Raw genomic sequence first — 20293 nt, 5'->3', positions numbered from 1 at the left:
ATATCTCTTAAGGTCGCCACATTTACATTTATCTGAGAATGAGTTAAGTCACATTGCCAAGAAGTTCATCTCTACTCCGTTCAAAAGTAGCATTTTCTGGGCACCTGGGTGGCTCAGTCGGTTAAGCACTCAACTTCAGCTCGGGTCATGATCTGGCAGTTCAGGAGTTCAACCTTCATGTCAGGCTCTGTGCTGACAGCTCAGAGCCTGGAGCCTGCCTCCGATTCTATGTCTCCCTCTCTCTCTACCCCTCCCCCACCCCACTCAAGCCCTCTCAAAAATACACATCAAAAAAAATAATAAAGTATCAAACAAAAGTAGCATTTTCCATTGAAAGTATCATGAATATATTTACTGTTTAAATACTAGATCCTGCTAACGCTAAGAGAACACCGGTGAGGTTCCTCTGAGAAAACAAACCTGCGTCCAGCATTCTCATTTTTAAAATGGTGCAACTAAAGGTGGAAAGAGACCCAATGACATGCGCAAGTCTGCCTAGTCAGTAACAAGTGACTAACTTGATAATAAATACTAAATAAAAGAGAGGAAGACTTTTTAGGGTTAGAAGGGGCAGAACAGGAGCTACAGAATTACATAATGTTAATTTTAAAGGTGGGGGGCAGCGTGCTGAATCTGAAAGGGGGCTTTTAGAAGAAGGCAGTGGCTGCAATGTAACTTGTAAATCTCCCCAACTCCCTCTGTAATGGTTAATTTTATACCTTAACTTGACTGGCTCATAGGATGTACAGATATCTGGCTAAACATCATTTCTGGGTGTGTTTCTGAGGGTGCTTCCAGATGAAATTAGCATTTGAATAGGTGAACTCCATAAAGCAGGGGACAAGGTACCCACAAACCCCCAAAAACAAGCAAATAGCAACAAACCACTTAGAGCTACAAAACTGGTGTGGTATTAGTATCTCTGCAAAAGAAAGCTGAATGTATAATGGGTCCAACAAGAGGAAAATACCAAAATTCTATTCCATCCTCAATGAAAAGTACAACAAGGCAACTTAAGAACATTAACTGACAAAAAAAAAAAAAAAAAAAAAAGAACGTTAGCTGAAACACAGGGGGCTTTCTGCATATTGCAATTTGCACATGAGTGCGAAAGGTCTACACTAATGCCTGAAGAGAACAGAGCACACTTTAAGCCACCACTGTCTAACAGAACTGTCTGTGGTGAGATTATACTATATCAACAATGCTCAATACAGTAGCTATAGCCACGTGTGACTACTGAGCACATGTTACATGGCTAATGCACATGAGGAATCAAATGTTTACTTCTATTTACTTAAATTTAACTTTAATTAGCCACTGGACACCACTGGGCAGCACACTTCTAAACTAACCAGCTGAAGAAGCACCCCCTTTTCGGGCGAAGCCCACACTGGGAAGAAATTGCTGAGATTCACTCCAATAGGGACAACGGGGCAAAGGAAAAAAGGCCACATAAAGGTGGTAAAAAGGAAGACAGCTAAGGAGCTCAAAAAAGATGAGATGATGTATCTCATTTCATGAAAGTAACTGGGGCGCCTGGGTGGCGCAGTCGGTTAAGCGTCCGACTTGAGCCAGGTCACGATCTCGCGGTCCGGGAGTTCGAGCCCCGCGTCGGGCTCTGGGCTGATGGCTCAGAGCCTGGAGCCTGTTTCCGATTCTGTGTCTCCCTCTCTCTCTGCCCCTCCCCCGTTCATGCTCTGTCTCTCTCTGTCCCAAAAATAAATAAACGTTGAAAGTAACAGAAGAGCTCTAGAGCCACGAAGATAAAAAGCTCTCCTGGCTCACAGCTCCCTCTCACCAATTCAGGAAAACTAAGTTCACATAGAAAGAATGTGGTCAAATCACATGTGAAGTCACTATGAGAAAAAATAAGAGACAGAATAACGTTGCAATAGAGAATGAAAGCGTGCCAGAAAGTCACGTTCTAAGGTACCTCTGTTGAGGCAAATAGGAGCCATCAGAGATTTGGGTTGACAATGAGGTCTGAAGTGACAAAACCGAAGACATGAGGGGGCCTCAAATGCCTAAGTGGTGGAAAAGGGTTAAAAGGTAAGCCAAAAACTTCTGAAAAGCAAAGCAGAATTTTAAAGTCTCACAGCCTCAGGGAGACAAAAAATTAGACTTCAGAACCTGCTAGTGGAGGGGACCCAGTAAATATACCCAGCTTTCAACCATAAGCTTTGGAGGGTTACATCCTACATAAACAGGCAAACTGCAGCAACTGGAACTCTTTTTTTTTTTTTAAGTTTATTTATGTATTTAAGTAATCTCTACACCCAACATGGGGCTTGAACCCACAACCTTGAGATCAAAAGTAGCATTCTCTACCAACTGAGCCGGCCAGGCATCCCAGCAACTGGAATTCTTATACATTACTAGTAGGAGTGTAAGTCAATAATTGTTTTGAAAAATGTCTGGCATTATCTACTGAAACAGAACATATACACATTTAGCAATTTCACTAGGTATATACCTATACCTTAGGTGTATTTGTATATATGTTCACCGAAAGATATGTACGAATGTTTAAAACAGCCCTTTCATAAACTGAGAACACTCCAAGTGTCTATCAATAGCAGAAATGTTTTTTTCAAAAGCAGTATATTCAAAGAAAAACTGTATAGCAATAAAAATAAATGATTTACAACCATAAGCTTAGTCTCACAAATATATGAATGAAAAGAAGTCAGAACAAAATGTCACTTACTGTGTGACTTTGTTACACAAATTTCAACAACATGCTAAATTCAAGTCAGGATACTAGAGACCCTTGGAAAGAACAGGTAATGACTAGAAGGAAATGCAGAGGAAAGAAGGACCTATTGATTGCCAGCACTATACAAGTTCCACTGATGTGTTCACACTGTCAACATTTATTAAGCTGTATATTTACATACATTTGTACATCCTTCTATATGTGTAAGTCAACATAAAGTCTGTTAAGTATATGTTATTTATATCCATGAGTTCATAATGATACTAAAAAAACTAAAACAAATTCTGGAACAAATGAAACCCGAATCTAGGAGAAGCAAGGTAATGATATAATCATTCTTAGTGAAGACAGAGGAATTGTAGCAGACGCTGATGTGCTGCCCAGCTCCCCTTCGGGGAAGGACTTGTTGCCTTAACTGCTAGCAGTGCTCAGTCAGTCCTTCAGGGACTGCCTCAGCCGCAAAGAATGATCCTACCTAAGGGAAACCCTTCCTGGGCAGCCCACATCCAACGACCAACTGATAGGGCAATATAAAGGCCTAAGCACCTCAGCCAATTCTGGGCAACTCAGAAGAACCAATTCTAGCATCAGAGCTCCCGAAAGGAGATGAACAAAGCTACCACCAGACCTACACTGCACCATGAATTCTGCATCTGCCCAATCCTCCCTCCTCCCAGGTGTTGATCCCAAAGGAAGATCTTAATGAACATCCTACACTAGGCTTCCAGGGCAGCTGGCTGCAGGTGCTCAGATGGGATTTTAAAGCTGGCAGTGAAGGAAAAATCGTAACTACAAAAGCAATGAAACTCTAAGAGTATTACTAAACCCTTTGCTCACTGGAAGAAAAAATAAAAAAGATAACAAAAAGCTGATTAACTGCCAATTAGAAGCTAGGCATATAAGCCAAAAGGTCTCTCCAGAAGCATATAAAGATGGTCTCCTTTCTTACAGCAGGAGGACAGAGAAACCTAAGGACCAGAACCAACACTTAATTATCAGAGTTGCTGGGCTTCAAAGAAGGTTAAATTCCCTACAGGGCACATCTGCTATGCCGAGACCAGAGTCCTGAGGGTTAAGAATAAGACTCTGACAAATGAATGCAAACGAGTGAACTGTGCTCCCCAAAAATCTCGTATTTCCAGGTTCCCCTGAACCCCCCAGTCTACAATAGTAGCCCATCACTGCTTACTAAGAGGAGGCACTCCACAAACCCGTTTGAAGACAATTCAAAGGTTTCTTCCCTATAAGACAACAGATGTTCCCCTCAGGATTTGCCACCATCTACTCTGCTGGCCAAAGGGGGTATGAGGAAATTTTCTGAGTGATGAAACTTCTTATATCTTGACCATGGTGATGGTTACATGAATACGTGCCATTTAAATGTCAAAACACAGAATTAAGCTGGTATAAATTCAAATGAGAGTGTTGTAACATTAGGATGTTAAATGTAATCCCCATGGTAACCACAAAGAAAATAGCTGTAGAATACACAAAAAGGAAATGAGAGAGGAATTTAAACATTTCACTACAAAAAATAAACACAAATGAAAACAGTAATGCAGAAAATGAGAGACAAAAAAAAGCTATAGGGCATAAGGAAACCAATAGCACAATGATAGCAGTAAATCCCTTATCAGTAATTATTTTAAGTGTAAATGGATTAAACTCTCCAATCAGAAGACAGAGATTGTCAGAAAAAATAAAATAAAAAATAATTTAAAAAATTAAAAAAAAATAAAGGCACATGACCCAACTACAGGCTGCCTATGGGAGACTCGAGAGCTAAGGACACAAACACGTTGAAAGTGAAAGGATGGAAAAAGATATTCCATGCAAATGGTAACCAAAGAGAATACTCTGGCTTCTCTTCGGATCGTATAAATCTTTCAGTTTTTACAAAGAGAGTGGGGGTAGCTATACAAATTATCAGACAAACAGACTTTCAATCAAAACAAGTTATGGAGGACCTTCCCCTCTCTTCTTCAGCACTGCCTGTGAAGGTGGCAGCCATCTCCTATATGGCATCATGTTCACCCTCAAACCTCTAGTCAAGTCCAAGATCATTAAAAAGAGGACCAAGAACTTCATCTGGTACCAGGCAGAACAATATGTCAACATTAACCATAACTGGCAGAAACCAGGCATTGACAATAGGGTGTAGAGAAGATTCAAGAACCAGATCTTGATGCCCAACTTTGGTTATAGGAGCAAAAAGAAAACAAAGTACATGCTGCCCAGTGGCTTCCAGAAGTTCCTAGTTCACAACATCAAGGAGCTTGAAGTGCTACTGATGTGCAACAGATCTTACTGTACACAGATTGCTCACAGTGTCTCCTCCAAGAACTGCAAGGCCAAAAGAGCAGCCCAGCTGGCCATCAGAGTCACCAATCCCAATGCCAGGCTGAGTAGCAAAGAAAATGAATAGACAGCTTATGTGCATGTAGTATTTGTGTTAACAAAATCATAAAACTATAAAAAAAAAATATATGAGGGGCGCCTGGGTGGCGCAGTCGGTTAAGCGTCTGACTTCAGCCAGGTCACGATCTCGCAGTCCGTGAGTTCGAGCCCCACGTCGGGCTCTGGGCTGATGGCTCAGAGCCTGGAGCCTGTTTCCGATTCTGTGTCTTCCTCTCTCTCTGCCCCTCCCCCGTTCATGCTCTGTCTCTCTCTGTCCCAAAAATAAATAAACGTTGAAAAAAAAAAAATATGAGACAAAGAAGGACACTGTATATTAATAAAAAGGTTCAGTACAGCAGGGAGATATAATAATTATAAACATTTACCCACCTAATGACAGACCATCAGAATATAAGCAAAAAATGACAGAATTAAAGAAAAAATTAGTTCTGCACTAATAGTTGGAGACTTCAATACACCACTCAAAATAATGGAGAAACCAACCAGACAGAAGAAAACAGACAACTTAAACAACACAATAAGCCAACTAGACCCAACATACATACACAGAACATTCTACCAAACAATGGAATATGCATTCTTCTCAAGTACATATGGGACATTTTCCAGGATGACCACGTGTAGACCAAAAAATTACATCTCAATAGATTTTATTTTTTATTTAAAAAAAAGCTTTTTTTAATGTTTATTTTTGAGAGAGAAAAAGAGCACAAGCAGGGGAGGGGCAGAGACAGAGGGAGACACAGAATCCAAAGCAGGGTCCAGGCTCTGAGCTGTCAGCACAGACTCGGGGCTCGAACCCACAAACCATGAGATCATAACCTGAGCTGGAGTCGGATGCCTGACCGACTGAGTCACCCAAGCAACTCGACATCTCCATAGATTTTTAGAGGATAGATATCATACAACATATCTTCTCTGACCACAGTGGAATGCAGTTGGAAATCAACAACTGGAAAATTCACAAAATTTCACAAAATTGTGAAAATTAAATATACTTTTTTAAAAAATTTCAGTATAATTAACTAACATACAGTATTATTTTAGTTTCAGGTGTACCATATAGTGATTCAACAGTTGTATACATTATTCCGTGCTCATCATAATAAGTGTACTCCTAATCCTCTTCACCTATTTCACCCATTCCCCCCACACACGTTCCCTCTGGTAACCATTAGTTTGTTCTCTGTATTTAAGAATCTGTTCTTTGGTTTGTCTCTTTTTCTTTCTTCATGTGTTTTGTTTCTTAAATTCCATATATGAGTGAAATCAAATCGTATTTGTCTTTCTCTGACTGACTCATTTCACTCAGCATTATATACCCTCCAGATCCATCCATGTTATTGCAAATGGCAAGATTTCATTCATTTTTTTTTAAAGAATTTTTATTTATTTATTTATTTTATTTTTTTGAGAGAGAGTACATGGGAGAGAAGCAGAGAGAGAATCCCAAGCAGCACAAAGCCCGCGCTGTCAGCACAAAGCCCAACACAGGGCTTGATCCCACAAACAGTGAGATCATGACTTGAGCCAAGACCAAGAGTTGGACACTTAACCAATCGAGCTGCCCCAGGTGCCCTGATTTCATTCATTTCTAAGGCTCAGTATATTCCACTGTGTATTTGTGTGTGTATGCCACTTCTTTATCCATTCAGCTATCAATGGACACTTGGGTTGCTTCCATATCTTGGCTTTTATAAATAATGCTGAAAAAAATATACGATGCATGTTTTTTGAATTAGTGTTTTCTTTCTGAATTAGTGTTTTTGTTTTCTTCGGGTAAATACCCAGGAGTGGAATTACTAGATCACATGGTAACTCTATTTTTAACTTTTTGAGGAACCTCCACACTGTTTTCCACAGTGGCTGTGCCAGTTTGCATTTCCACCAACAGTGCACGAGGGTTCCTTTCTCTCATCCACACGAACACTTGTTTCTGGTGTTGCTGATTTTAGCCATTCTGACAGGTGTGAGGTGATAGCTCATTGTGGCTTTAATTTGCATCTCCCTAATGGTGAGTAATGTTGAGCACCCCTTCATGTGTCTGTTAGCCATCTGTATGTCTTCTTTGGAGAAGTGTCCGTTCATGTCTTCTCTCCATTTTTAATTGGATTATTTTAAACAATACACTTTTAAGCAACCAATGTTTCAAGAAATCACAAGACAAATTAGAAAATACTGACATATGAAAGTGTAAATACAACATGCCAAAACTTGCAGGATGCAGTGACAGTAGTGCTAATGGGGAAATTTATAGCTATAAACATTTATGTTAAAAAACAAGAATATGCCAAATCGACAGCCTAACAACCTAAGGAACTAGAAAAAGAAGAACAAATGAAATACAAATCTGGAAGAAAAAAGGTAATAATAAATATGAGAGCAGAGAATAAAGTAAGAATAACAAAAGCAGGGAAAATAAATGAAACCAAAAGTTGGTCCTTTGAAAGTATCAACAAAATTGACAAACTTTTGGCTAAATGGACTAAGAAAAAAGGAAAAAGACTCAAATTATTAAAATCAGAAGTAAAAGTGGGTACATTATTACTAGTACTACAGACCTAAAAAAAGATGTTAGAGAGTGCGATGAACTGTATGCCAAAAAATTTTTGAATAAACCTAAATGAAATGAATAAATCCTTAGAAACACAAAACCTACCAGGGCTAAATCACAAAGAAATAGAAAATCTGAATAGACCTATAACTAGTGAGAAGATTAAATCAGCAATCAAAATTCTCTCAACAAAGCTCTGGACCTGATCATTTTACTAGTAAATTCTACCAAATATTTAATGAGGAACTAATACTAATCCATCTTAAACTTTTCCAAAAAATTGAAGAGAATACTTCCTAACTTATTCTATAAGGCCAGCATAACCCTGACACCAAAGCCAAAGACACAAGAATATCACAGACTGATATCCCTCATAAATACTGATGCAAAAATCCGCAACAATTATTAAAAAATTCTGCAGCATATTAAAAGAATTATACACAAGACTAAATGGGATTTATTACTGGAATGTGAGAATGGTTCAACATATGAAAGTCTATGTAATATCTACATCAATAAAAGGAAGGGAAAAGACCACATGTTCATCTCAATTGCAGAAAAAGCATGTGATAAAATTCAACACCCTCTCATGATAAAAACACTCAACAAAGAGAAGGAATAGAAGGAAACTACCTCAGCATAATAAAATCCATATATGAAAAACTCAGAGGAAACATAGTACTCAATGGGGACTGAAAGCTTTTTTTCCTAAAAACAGGAACAAGGCAGGTGCCCATTCTCACCACTTGTATTCAACTTAGTACTGAAGTTCTAGCCAGAGCAGTTAGGCAAGAAAAAGAAATAAAAGGCATTCAAATTGGAAAGTCAGCTGTTCTCAGATGACATGATCCTATATGTTAAAACCTCTAAAGATTCCACTACAAAAATCTGTGAGAATGGATAAAGGAATTCATCAAAGTAGCAGGGTAAAAAGTTAACACACAAAAATCAGTTGCATTTTAGACAGTAGCAATGAACAATCTAAAAAGGAAAGCAGCAAACAATTCCACTTATGACAGAATCAGAAAGAATAAAACACTTGGGAATTAATCTAACCAAGGCAGTGAAACTTGTATACTGAAAACTACAAAACACTGCTGAAAGAAATTAAAAACGGTATAAATAGAAATACATCCTATGTTCATGGATTCAAAGACAATATTCTTAAAATGTCAATACTACCCCAAAGTGATCTACAGATTCAATGAGTCCCTATCAAAACCCAATGCCATATTTGGAGAAAAGAACCCATCCTAAAATTCATATGGAATTTCAAAGGACTATGAATAGCTGAAAGAATCTTGAAAAAGGTAACTCTTAATTTCTGCTCAAGTCATGATCTCACAGTTGGTGAGTTTGAGCCCTGCCTAGGGGAGTGCGGAGCCTGCTTGGAATTCTCTCTCTCTCCCTCTCTCTCTCCCTGCCCTTCCCCCACTCTCTGTCTCTCAAAATAAATAAATAAACTTAAAAAAAAAAAGACACACATACAGACCAATGGAACTGGTCTATTCTGTTCCACTGGTCTGTATGTCTGTCTTAATTCCCTCACATACATGGTCAATAAATTTTTGGCAAAGGTGCCAAGACCATTCAATGTAGAAAGGACAGTCTTTTCAACAAATGGCACTGAGAAAACTGGGTATCCACATGCAGTGGAATGAAGTTGGACCCCTACCTAACACCATATACAAAAACTAACTCAAGGGGTGCCTGCCTGGGTGGCTCAGTCAGTCGACCATAAAACTCTGGGTTTCGGCTCAGGTCATGATCATAGGGCTTGGGAGCTCGCTTGGGATTCTCTCTCTCTCCCTCTGCCCCTCCCTAACTCACACATGCTCTTGCTCTCTCTAAAATACAAAAATTAAAATATTTCTATGTATATCTGTATATATAGATAGATACAGATAGATACAGATACAGATACAGATATAGATATATCCACAGAGTAAAAAGGCAAGCCACAGAATGGGAGACAGTATTTGCAAATCATATATCTGAGGAGATTAATATCCAGAATATAGAGAGAACTCCTAAAACTAAACAACAACAACAAAAATTTTTAAATGGGCACAGGACTTGAACAGACATTTCTCAAAGATACATTAATGTCCAATAAGCACATGAAAAGATGTTCAATATCGCTAAACATTAGGAAAATGCAAATGGAAAACTACAATAAGATACCAAGTCACATCCATTTGTATGGTTATTACCAAAAAAACCAGAAAATCAAGAAGTGTTGGTGAGGATGTGGAGAAACGGAACCCTTGTGTGCTGTTGGTTAAGCACGTAAAATAGGACAGCCAATGCTATGAAAACACCTTTAAAACATTTAAAATATAATTACCACATAATCCAGCAATTCCACTTCTGGGCATATATCCAAAAAGAAAATCGAAAGCAGGGTTCAAAGAGAGATTTGTACTCTCATGTTCATAGCAGCATTATTCAGAGTAACTAAAACACAGAAGCAACCCAAGTGTCCATCGATGGATAAAGGGATAAGAAAATTTGGTATATACATACAGTGGAACATTATTCAGCCTTTTAAAAAAGGGAGAGGGTATTCTGCAATATGCCACAACATGGATACACCTTGAGGACATTATATAAATATATAAATAAGCCAATCACAAAAAGACAAAATACTGTCTGATGCCACTTATATGAATTACTTAGTGTACTCAAAAGCAAAAGAAAGCACAATGGTGATTGCCGGAAGATGGAGAAAGGGGAGAATGGGTTATCATTTAACAGGTACAGAGTTTCAGTTGTACAAGATGAAAAGAGTTGTGGGGATGGATGGAGTAATGGTTGTGCAGCAATGAGAATGTATTTAATACCACTGAACTGTATACTTAAAAATGGTTAAGATGGTAAACTTTATGTGTATTTTACCACAACAAAAAAACTCAGACTGCACTCTGAAAAGGGTGAATGTTACCATATGTAAATTATACATTAATTTCTTAAAATCTGAGATCAAAAAATTCTAACAAAATACTTATTGAACATGTACTATGTGCCAGGTAGCAATGTAGTGCTGTGAACACGAAGATGAATAAATGTATCCTTCAGGTACCAATAATTCCGAAAATCTCCTCTAATCGCTCTTCTCTTCTCTCTGAACAAAGTTAGTCGTCCTTGGGCAATCTCTGCATTCACGGGCTATCCTGCCGATGACTACCACAATGACTGCTGATGACTAAAACAGCCCCAGACTGTACACACCCTGTACAATCCTCTCCCTTGACAGAGAGAAGCACTTTCAAATACAACGTGATATCCCTTACATGATTATTACATTTTGTGGCAAAAGGGACTTTGCAGATGCAATTAGGATCCCTCATCAGTTGACTTTGAGGTAATCAAAAGGGAAATTATCTCAGCTGAGCCTGTCCTAACCGGGCGGGCCATGAACGAGATCTGAAGCAGCAAAAATGCTTTCTGTTGTCCTTGAAGAAGCAAACTACCACACTGTGGGAACGGTCACATGGCAAGCAATAACAAGCAGCCCCTAGGGGCTGAGAGCCTCAGTCCTACAACTGTAAGGACCTAAATTCTACCAACAACCAGTGAGCCTGGAAGAGGACCTCATGCCTCAGATGAGATGGCAGCGCTGACAGGCGACACCCTGATTTCAGCTTGGTGAGAACCTGAGCAGAGAACTCAGTTAACCACTGCCCAGATTCCTGACCCACAGAAACCATGACATAATAATTTTGCATTGTTTTAAGCCACTATGCTTGTAATAGTCTTCTTACAGAAGATAGAAAATTAACACCAAATCTGCATCTTTAAATGTGTTATCCAAATGCCTATTTGGTAACTCCACACGGGTATCTTGTAGGCACTTCAAACTCGGTGTTTCTAAAATTTATCATCTTCCTATCATGTCTTCTATCTTAGGAATAGCACCACAATACACCCAGTTTCTCCTATCTGAGATCTGACATTCATCTTTGACACTCCTTTTATTCTCTTCCTTCCATCCCCCCTTTAGTCAGATTGGTAAAAATGAAAATACCTGGGCATGCACAACTCAGTTCTACCCTTCTTTACATGGGAACAGGCTTGCTACAACTGTAAGTATTTTCTTCTATGTCAGTCAACATGGAGTTGATCAGGAACCTAGCCCTGCACAGGGGAGTGACCAACCCTGCCTTGGACTGGGTGTTGTAAGTCAGCCCAATTCTAAGATTTAGTTACTAGGCCCACTTAGGTCTCCAACTTCATAATGATAGGGGGGCGGGGGGGGGGGGGCGGAATACACACACACACACACACGTACATGCATGTATATGTATATATATGTATGTACATATATACACACACACATATATACATGTACATAGACACAAATATATATATTTATAATATGTTTATGTATTCTTTTCATCAATATATACTTCTAGATGATAAATTTACTTTTAATATTTATATATTTCACATATATTTTGGCCTCCATCTTTACTGTCTTATTTCTCAACTTGTTCAGAAGCAAGGCAGGGAGCTAAAAAGTATATTCAGGCCCCCAAGCTCCCCAAAACAGCACTAAAATCTGTGTAGAGGAAAAAGTCAGACTAGGGGGTAGTAAGGGACCAAGATGTTAGCAGATAAAGTGGTCAGGGAAAGCTCTCTGGAGATGTGACTTTGAGCAGAGATGTGGCTGATGTAAGAATGGGAAGACCCAGCAAAGCTCTGAAGAAGAACATTCAAAGCAGCAGTGGCAGGTAAAATGGATCTGATGTTGGTATAAGCATGACACATTCAAAGCCTAGCAAAGAGCCCACTGTGGCTCAACCAAAGGGAGTAAAAGATGAAAACGTAGGGGATGAGGTCAGAGAGAGAAGCAGGGATGATTCGGATGATGAAAAGCCTGATGGGCCATTTTAAGAGCTTTGAATTTTAGTGTGATAATGTGGCATATTATATTTTCCAAATATGGTCACAATATCTCTCACCCCACATGCAGTAAGATCTTGCCACTCCCACATCAAAAAGTGGAGTCTAGGGGCGCCTGGGTGGCGCAGTCGGTTAAGCGTCCGACTTCAGCCAGGTCATGATCTCGCGGTCCGTGAGTTCGAGCCCCGCATCGGGCTCTGTGCTGATAGCTCAGAGCCTGGAGCCTGTTTCCGATTCTGTGTCTCCCTCTCTCTGACCCTCCCCCGTTCATGCTCTGTCTCTCTCTGTCCCAAAAATAAATAAACGTTGAAAAAAAAAAAAAAGTGGAGTCTATTTTTCCATTTCCTTGCATCTAGGCAGGTCTCATAACTGTTCTGACCAATAAACTATGGCAAAAAGGACACTGTGCCAGTTCCAGGCACAGCCCTCAACTGGCCTGACAGTTTTTCTTTCCCGCCTCCTGGAAAGCAGCTGCCATGTAAAAAGTACTTACTCTGAGACCACCATGCTGGGAGAAGCCCAGGCCACATGGAGAAATTCTGACGAATGAAATGCCACATGGAGATAGAAGCCAGGTACTGGGGAGCCACACATGTGACTGAAGAGGTCATACTGGAAGGGATGCTCCAACACTGGCCACCCCAGACAACAAACGCCACGTGGAACAGAACTGAACCAGTCATGAGTTCCTGACTAGCAAAACTGTGAGCACAATAAACAGACCGTTTTAAGCTACAAAGCTTTGGAGCAGCCTGTTACGCAGCAATAGATAACAAAAAGAGGGGGAAGAAGATACTGAAGGGATGTAAACAAGGGAGTAACGCGAACTGATTTATGTTTTTTGAAGAGTGAGAAGATGTTATAATAGATTTGGAATTGAGGGATGCTTATTTAAAATGGTAAGCTGATTCTGAAGTTCATTTGAAGTAATACATTTGTGAGAATACCACAGAAAGTTTTGAAAAACAAGAACAAGAGAAGACCCACATTGCCAGGTCACTTAAACATTCTATTAAGCTCTTGTAATAATAATACCCTGCACCTGGGCAGCTCAGTCAGTAAGCATCTTGACCTCAGCTCAGCTCATGATCTCACAGATGTGAAATCAAGCCCCAGGTTGGGCTTGTGCTGGGCGTGGAGCCTGCCTAAGATTCTCTCCCGGCCAGCCTCTCTCTTCCCCTCCCAAGCTCAAATGCACTGTCTCGGGGGAAGGAATGATAGTAATAATAAAACCAGTACATTATGAAAATAAACTCACTAGGGGCGCCTGGGTGGTTCAGTCGATTAAGCATCTGACCTCGACTCAGATCATGATTAGGTCATGATCCACAGTTTGTGAGTTCGAGCCCCACATCTGGCTCTCTGCTGTCAGTGCAAAGCCTGCTTCGGATCCTCTTTCTCCCTCCCTCTCTGCCCCTCCTTTCCTTGCATGTGCGCACGCATGCAAAGGCTCTCTCACTCTCTAAAATAAACATTAAAAATAAAAGATTAAAAAAAAGAGCAAACTCACTATACTGAAAAAAAGGCAAAAAAAACCCAGAAACATAACTAATCACAGCCATAGAACAGCCACTAGTATGTACACAGAAATTTCACTTGATAAAGATAATATTTCAGGGGCGCCTGGGTGGCTCAGTCGGTTGAACATCTGACTTCAGCTCGGATCATGGTCACACAGTTCTTGGGTTCGAGCCCCGCGTCAGGCTCTGTGCTAACAAACAGCTCGGAGCCTGCAGCCTGCCTCAGATTTTGTGTGTGTGTCTCTCTCTCCCTCCCCTGCTCATGCTCTGCCTCTCTCTGTCTCTCAAAAATAAATGAATGTTAAAAAAAAATTTTTTTTTTTAGAGATAATATTTCAAGTCAGTGGTGAAAGAATGGATTCATCAATAAACCATCACCAGATCAAGGAGCTATACATCTGCAAAAAATAACTCATACCAAATTTCAAAGTATGTGTGTGCTTGTGTGTGTGTGTAAACGTATGATGAAGAACCTATGGTAAAGAAAACAAAGTCATAAAACATTAAAACTATTAGGAAAAATACTGAAGAATAATTGCATAATACTGGTGTAGAGTAGATTTTTCTAAACAAGACAAAAACCAGAAGCCATAAAAAAAAATACTGATACATTTGCCTACATAAAAATGCTTACATTTTGCATTTAAAAAAAAAAAAGACACTAATGACAAAGAAAAATGCAAGTAACCAACAGGAAGTAAAAGAATGTACAACAACTAGAGGCCAAAAGGTTTACATAACTAATGTATAAGATTATATTCTATGTTAATAAGACTATTCAATGGAGAAACTGTTGAAATATGAAGTCATTTACAGAAGATGAGTGGTCAATAAATATATGAAAATACATTCATTTCACTAATAATTTTTAAAGTTTGAAGTAAAATTAGACCATTTGGGGAGTGGGGGGGCTCTCTACATTTTTCCAAAATAAAGCTAAGTACCATTAGAACACATATGAAGAAAATGACTATCCCTGGGGTGGGTTAAACAAAAACAAACAAAAATTTGAACACCATAATAAAAAATAAAAAAAAAAAGATAAGGTAATTATATTTGGAGGTAAAAATGAGATGATTTTTTTCCTTTTCTTTCACTTTTATTAGTTTCTCTTATTTTCAATTGGCATGTATTACTTTCCCAATTGGGAAAAAAGGAAGTTAAACTATTTTTTTCAACATTTCATGCTACCTTAAATAAACCTTTGGATATTATGGCAGAAATGGAAAGGGTCTAAACTCCATGAAGAAAACTAATCATCTTTTAATAATGATCTGTATTAACAAACTGTAAGCAACTTAAGATACAAGATTTCAACAAATAAGAGGATTTAGCAAGAGAAGGCAAAACATGAAGCAAAGCACTGTGAACAATGGATAATCTGTTTCTAGCTACACTCAGAAAATTCTTCAAAAGGTCACAGGCTAAAATTTTTGCCTCTGTGTACATTTAAACCAGTTTCTAAAAGGCCTCTCAGACCATGATGGAACTGGGGTGACGTTAAAATTCACTTAATATAAATGTTCATCAATTAAATGAGAGAAAAAGCAAAGAAAAATATATCACACTGGGCAAAGAAGCAACTAGAAAAAAATATATTAGGAAAAAAAGACCCAAAGGCTCTGGATACCAACTAACAAACATCAATCAGGAAAATGTATAAATATTTATTCTGGTTATACTGACGTATTTCCCAAAGTAGACACAACACCAGTGGTATGTAATATGAGTTTATATGGCACCTAATTAACTTTAAAAATGTTAAGTTTCACATTCATCTTAACACGTGACTTAAAATTACTATTATATCAAACCCATGATTACAAAGATATCATACCTTTGACAAGACTAAGTGATAAAGGGAAGCCAACTTAAAGTCGTGAAGCAAGGTAAATGACATAGTTTATGGCTAAAATGACAGTACATGAAGGACAGAAGTGAGGGAAACACTGTGGTAACATTTTGAAATGCAAAACCAAGCTCATAAAACAGATGACTAAATAGTCAACTGTTGTTGTTTTTAATATGGATGCTATAAAGACATTCAGGGGCAAGGAGATTAGCATGGAGCCAAACCAGTTTTCCCAAAAGGTGAATTCCAACATCATCCTCCCCTAAACACTTCTTGCTTTCAGTTTCTTTCCTTCCTACTATTCTGAACTTACGGATTACCCAAGTTTTTCCATACACAGAAGTCCCTGATTCACAAATAAAGAACCTATTTATACCAGTAGCTCCAACAACTAACGAAGCTCCAAAAAGCAGATTCCCAAAGGCCCTTTCCAGATTCTCCAGATATCTACTAGCACAGCAGGGCAAGATTTATTTCTGTCAAACATAAACTTGGATCACATTGTTCCAATAAAAAATGCTGGCTCTTCATTTTCCCCTCCTCTCTCTTCCCTTCAGTATACTAATTCAGTGCAAAAGCCATGAGGAGGGGCTGAGCAAAGTAAGCACCTACGTGTGTTGGGGCGGGAGGGGATGCAGGAATCAGAGTAGGCGGAGTAAGGCGCTCGTGTGGAGGAAATGTAGCATGAGCAGAGTGAAGAGGCTGTACAGATGTGGAAGGCAGCCCAGTAAAGGGTGCCAGGGCATGCCTCAGGTAAAGAAAGACTCCCATACACGAGAGCAAGTGGTAGTGGTGAATGACAGTGATGGGATATCAGTTACATAAAAGGGGACTGATCAAATAGTACACATATTAAGAACAATGAGAGCCAGGTTTCCTACTGTCAAAAAGTTTACAAAGAAAAAAAGGGAAAAAAGTTTAAAGAACCCTCTGGTGTTAAACTAAATTAGTGGTGTGTGAACAGTTTTCAATATAGACACAAACAGAAATAATTATTGATAGAAGTATATACACACACGGAGAGATGGACAAGAACACATTTATTCCCTTTCCCAGTTTACTCCACTGAGAAAACTTAGAAACAACGACAACTCAATAATAATGTGAGCACCTAGCCCTCAGATCTTGGTTTCTAAACACCATCTCCTTTAAAAAGAACCACAGCTCCTCAGAGAAATGGCTGATTCCAGCTCTGAAACACAAGGAAGGTTCTAAGAAGCCTGGAACATTCTGTTATGCCAGAAAGAAAGGAAATGCTCAAAGAATGATGAAGATATGTCAAAAGGACAGAGAGGCCAGACTGAAGGAATTCTCACTGGCCAAATATGGAACAATTTGAGCATGAAAACAAATAATGATAAAGCATACGCTCTCACATATGCTCTGTGAACCTCCTTGACTGCTCCTATACGGTTCTGAAAACAACTGTAATTAAATAACCAGATGACCTTAATATACATCCTCATGCAAAAAGGCAAGTTCCATGGGAGTAGAGAAGGAAACTTTCTTGTAACCTGTTTTATCCCTCAGGGTTAGAAGTTTTAAAAGGCAATTAATAAATGCTTGCTAAATAAAAGAATGAACTAGTATGTTACACTGACTTTTCCTATCTCCTTTAACAACCACCTCTTTAATTTTTTTATTAATGTTTATTTTTGAGAGAGAGAAAGAGAGCATGAGCAGGGGAGAGGCAGAGAGAGAGAGAGAGAGAGAGAGAGACAGACAGACAGACAGACAGAATCCAAAGCAGGCTCCAGGCTCCAAGATGTCAGCACAGAGCCTGATGTGGGGGCTTGAACCCACGAGCCGTTGAGTTCGGCTCCGACCCGAGCCGAAGTCAGACACTTAACCCACTGAGCCACCCAGGTGCCCCAACAACCACCTCGTTATTACTTAATGCAGTGTGCCTCAAACTATGGCCCAAGAACTATAGGGAGGGTGCCCCTCCCTAGAGTTTAGTGATTTCAGAGGAAAAAAACCCAACCATTTCCTTTATCTATATTTTACAAACTTGAACCATAAAATAATATTTCCATAATAATCCTATTACTTCCTAATTGAGTGAAAATCCCCACACCATAAACCACCAATCTCTTCCCTCCCTCTAGCTCTCAGAAACCTGGAACCAGACACATATGGTAAGCAGGTAAGCAACAGGGCAGTATTTTCCTGGAGAAACTGAATGCCCCAACAAAAGACCTGTATTTGGAGGGCTTCCAAAAATAAAGCTACTCACCACCAACTCAATCTACAGTAAAGCCCATGCTCATGAGTTTCCAATTCTCTCACATTTAAGAGTAAATATTTAAAGTGAGAAGAGACAGCCTAGATTTACCACATAAGGCCTGTTAACATGAAAGAAAGGAAACCAAGTAAACATACACAAATTAATTTTGAGAAAAAAGACAATGCAGGAAATAAGAAGAAACTTCCCATACACACACAAAAAAGTTCATTATTAGCATCCTAAAAGACAGTAGGAACGATTTTAGAGGATGCTATTTTAGAAAGGAAGAGAGAGCAAATGAGAATAAAGAACGTTTAGAAAGTTAGATATGACTGTATCACAAGTCCCCAACACCACCCCCAGGTTCAGTGGTTTGCTAGAAAGACTCATGGGACTCAACATATAGTCACATTCACAGCTCTGATTTATTAGAGCAAAAGGATAAAAAGCAAAATCAGCGAAAGGAAAAGGTGCAAAGTCAGAGGAAACTATACACAAGCTTCTAACAGTCTTCTTCCAGTGGAGTCAGATAGAACATCCTAAATTCCTCCAGCAACAAGTTGTGACAGCACCTATGAAGTATTGTCTACCACGTAATTCATTAGAAACACAGTGATAGTGATCAGCATTTATACTGGGGGCACCGTCTGCCTAAAACATACCTTTGTTCCAGACACCCAGATGGAAAGCAGGTATTCAGCATAAATCATGTTTGCACAGTCTGGGCACACAGAATGGCACAAGGAGTCATTCTAGTTGACGAATGGTGGAAACCATTCCAAACTCCAAGTTCCTAGATACCAGACAAAAGTCATCCTTGCAAAGAGACCTTTTTAAGGATAACATTCTCAGGCCTGCTGCATTAACCCTGCACAGATAGATAAAATAAAACACTAAAGAGTTGGAAGATAACGTTCAGACCCTCTCCAGGAAAAAGAACAAAAGAAAACACTATGAGAAGGAAAAGGCTTTAAAAATTACATGATCAATCAATTCCAACATGTGAAAAAAAGAGGAAGGAATAAAGAAATGAACATGGCAGGAAGAAATTACCAAAGAAATGTAAGAAATCTCACCTTTTGGGAATGCAACCTGGTGCAGCCACTCTGGAAAACAGTATGGAGGTCCCTCAGAAAACTAAAAATAGAACTACCCTACGACCCAGCAATTGCACTACTAGGTATTTATCCAAGGGATACAGGTGTGCTGTTTCAAAGGGACACATGCACCCCCATGTTTATAGCAGCACTATCAACAATAGCCACAGTATGGAAAGAGCCCAAATGTCCATCGATGGATGAATGGATAAAGAAGATGTAGTATACAGGGATACAGGAGTACTGATGCATAGGGGCGCTTGTACCCCAATGTTTATAGCAGCACTCTCAACAATAGCCAAATTATGGAAAGAGCCTAAATGTCCATCTACTGATGAATGGATAAAGAAATTGTGGTTTATATACACAATGGAGTACTACATGGCAATGAGAAAGAATGAAATATGGCCCTTTGAAGCAACATGGATGGAACTGGAGAGGGTGGTGCTAAGTGAAATAAGCCATACAGAGAAAGACAGATACCGTATGTTTTCACTCTTATGTGGATCCTGAGAAACTTAACAGAAACCCATGGGGGAGGGGAAGGAAAAAAAAAAAAAAAAAGAGGTTAGAGTGGGAGAGAGCCAAAGCATAAGAGACTCTTAAAAATTGAGAACTAACTGAGGGTTGATGGTGGTTGGGAGGGAGGGAGGGGTGGGTGGGTGATGGGTATTGAGGAGGGTACCTTTTGGGATGAGCACTGGGTGTTGTATGGAAACCAATTTGACAATAAATTTCATATATTGAAAAAAAAATAATAAAGCCAAGATGCCACCCAAGGGAAAAAAAAAAGATGTGGTGTATATATATACATACATACACACACACACACACACACACACACACACAATGGAATATTACTCGGCAATCAAAAAGAATGAAATTTTGTCATTTGCAACTACATGGATGGAACTGGAGGGCATTATGCTAAGTGAAATCAGTCAGAGAAAGACAAAAATCATGACTTCACTCATATGAGGACTTTAAGAGACAAAACAGAT

General features: G+C 39.2%; 1 protein-coding gene and 1 pseudogene across 9 annotated transcripts in view; one reads left to right on the top strand and one right to left on the bottom strand.

Moving 5' to 3' along the window:
• NF1 (neurofibromin 1) overlaps nucleotides 1-20293 on the bottom strand; it is a 247612-nt gene that overhangs the window by 195360 nt on the left and 31959 nt on the right. The window lies entirely within an intron of this gene.
• On the top strand, nucleotides 4746-5193 carry LOC112853280 (large ribosomal subunit protein eL32 pseudogene; annotated as a pseudogene).

This window comes from Puma concolor, chromosome E1, assembly GCF_028749965.1.
Source record: "Puma concolor isolate L17-30 chromosome E1, mPumCon1.1.hap2, whole genome shotgun sequence".
Classification (NCBI taxonomy): Eukaryota; Metazoa; Chordata; class Mammalia; order Carnivora; family Felidae; genus Puma; species Puma concolor.
This window is presented reverse-complemented; position numbering and strand designations above follow the sequence as displayed.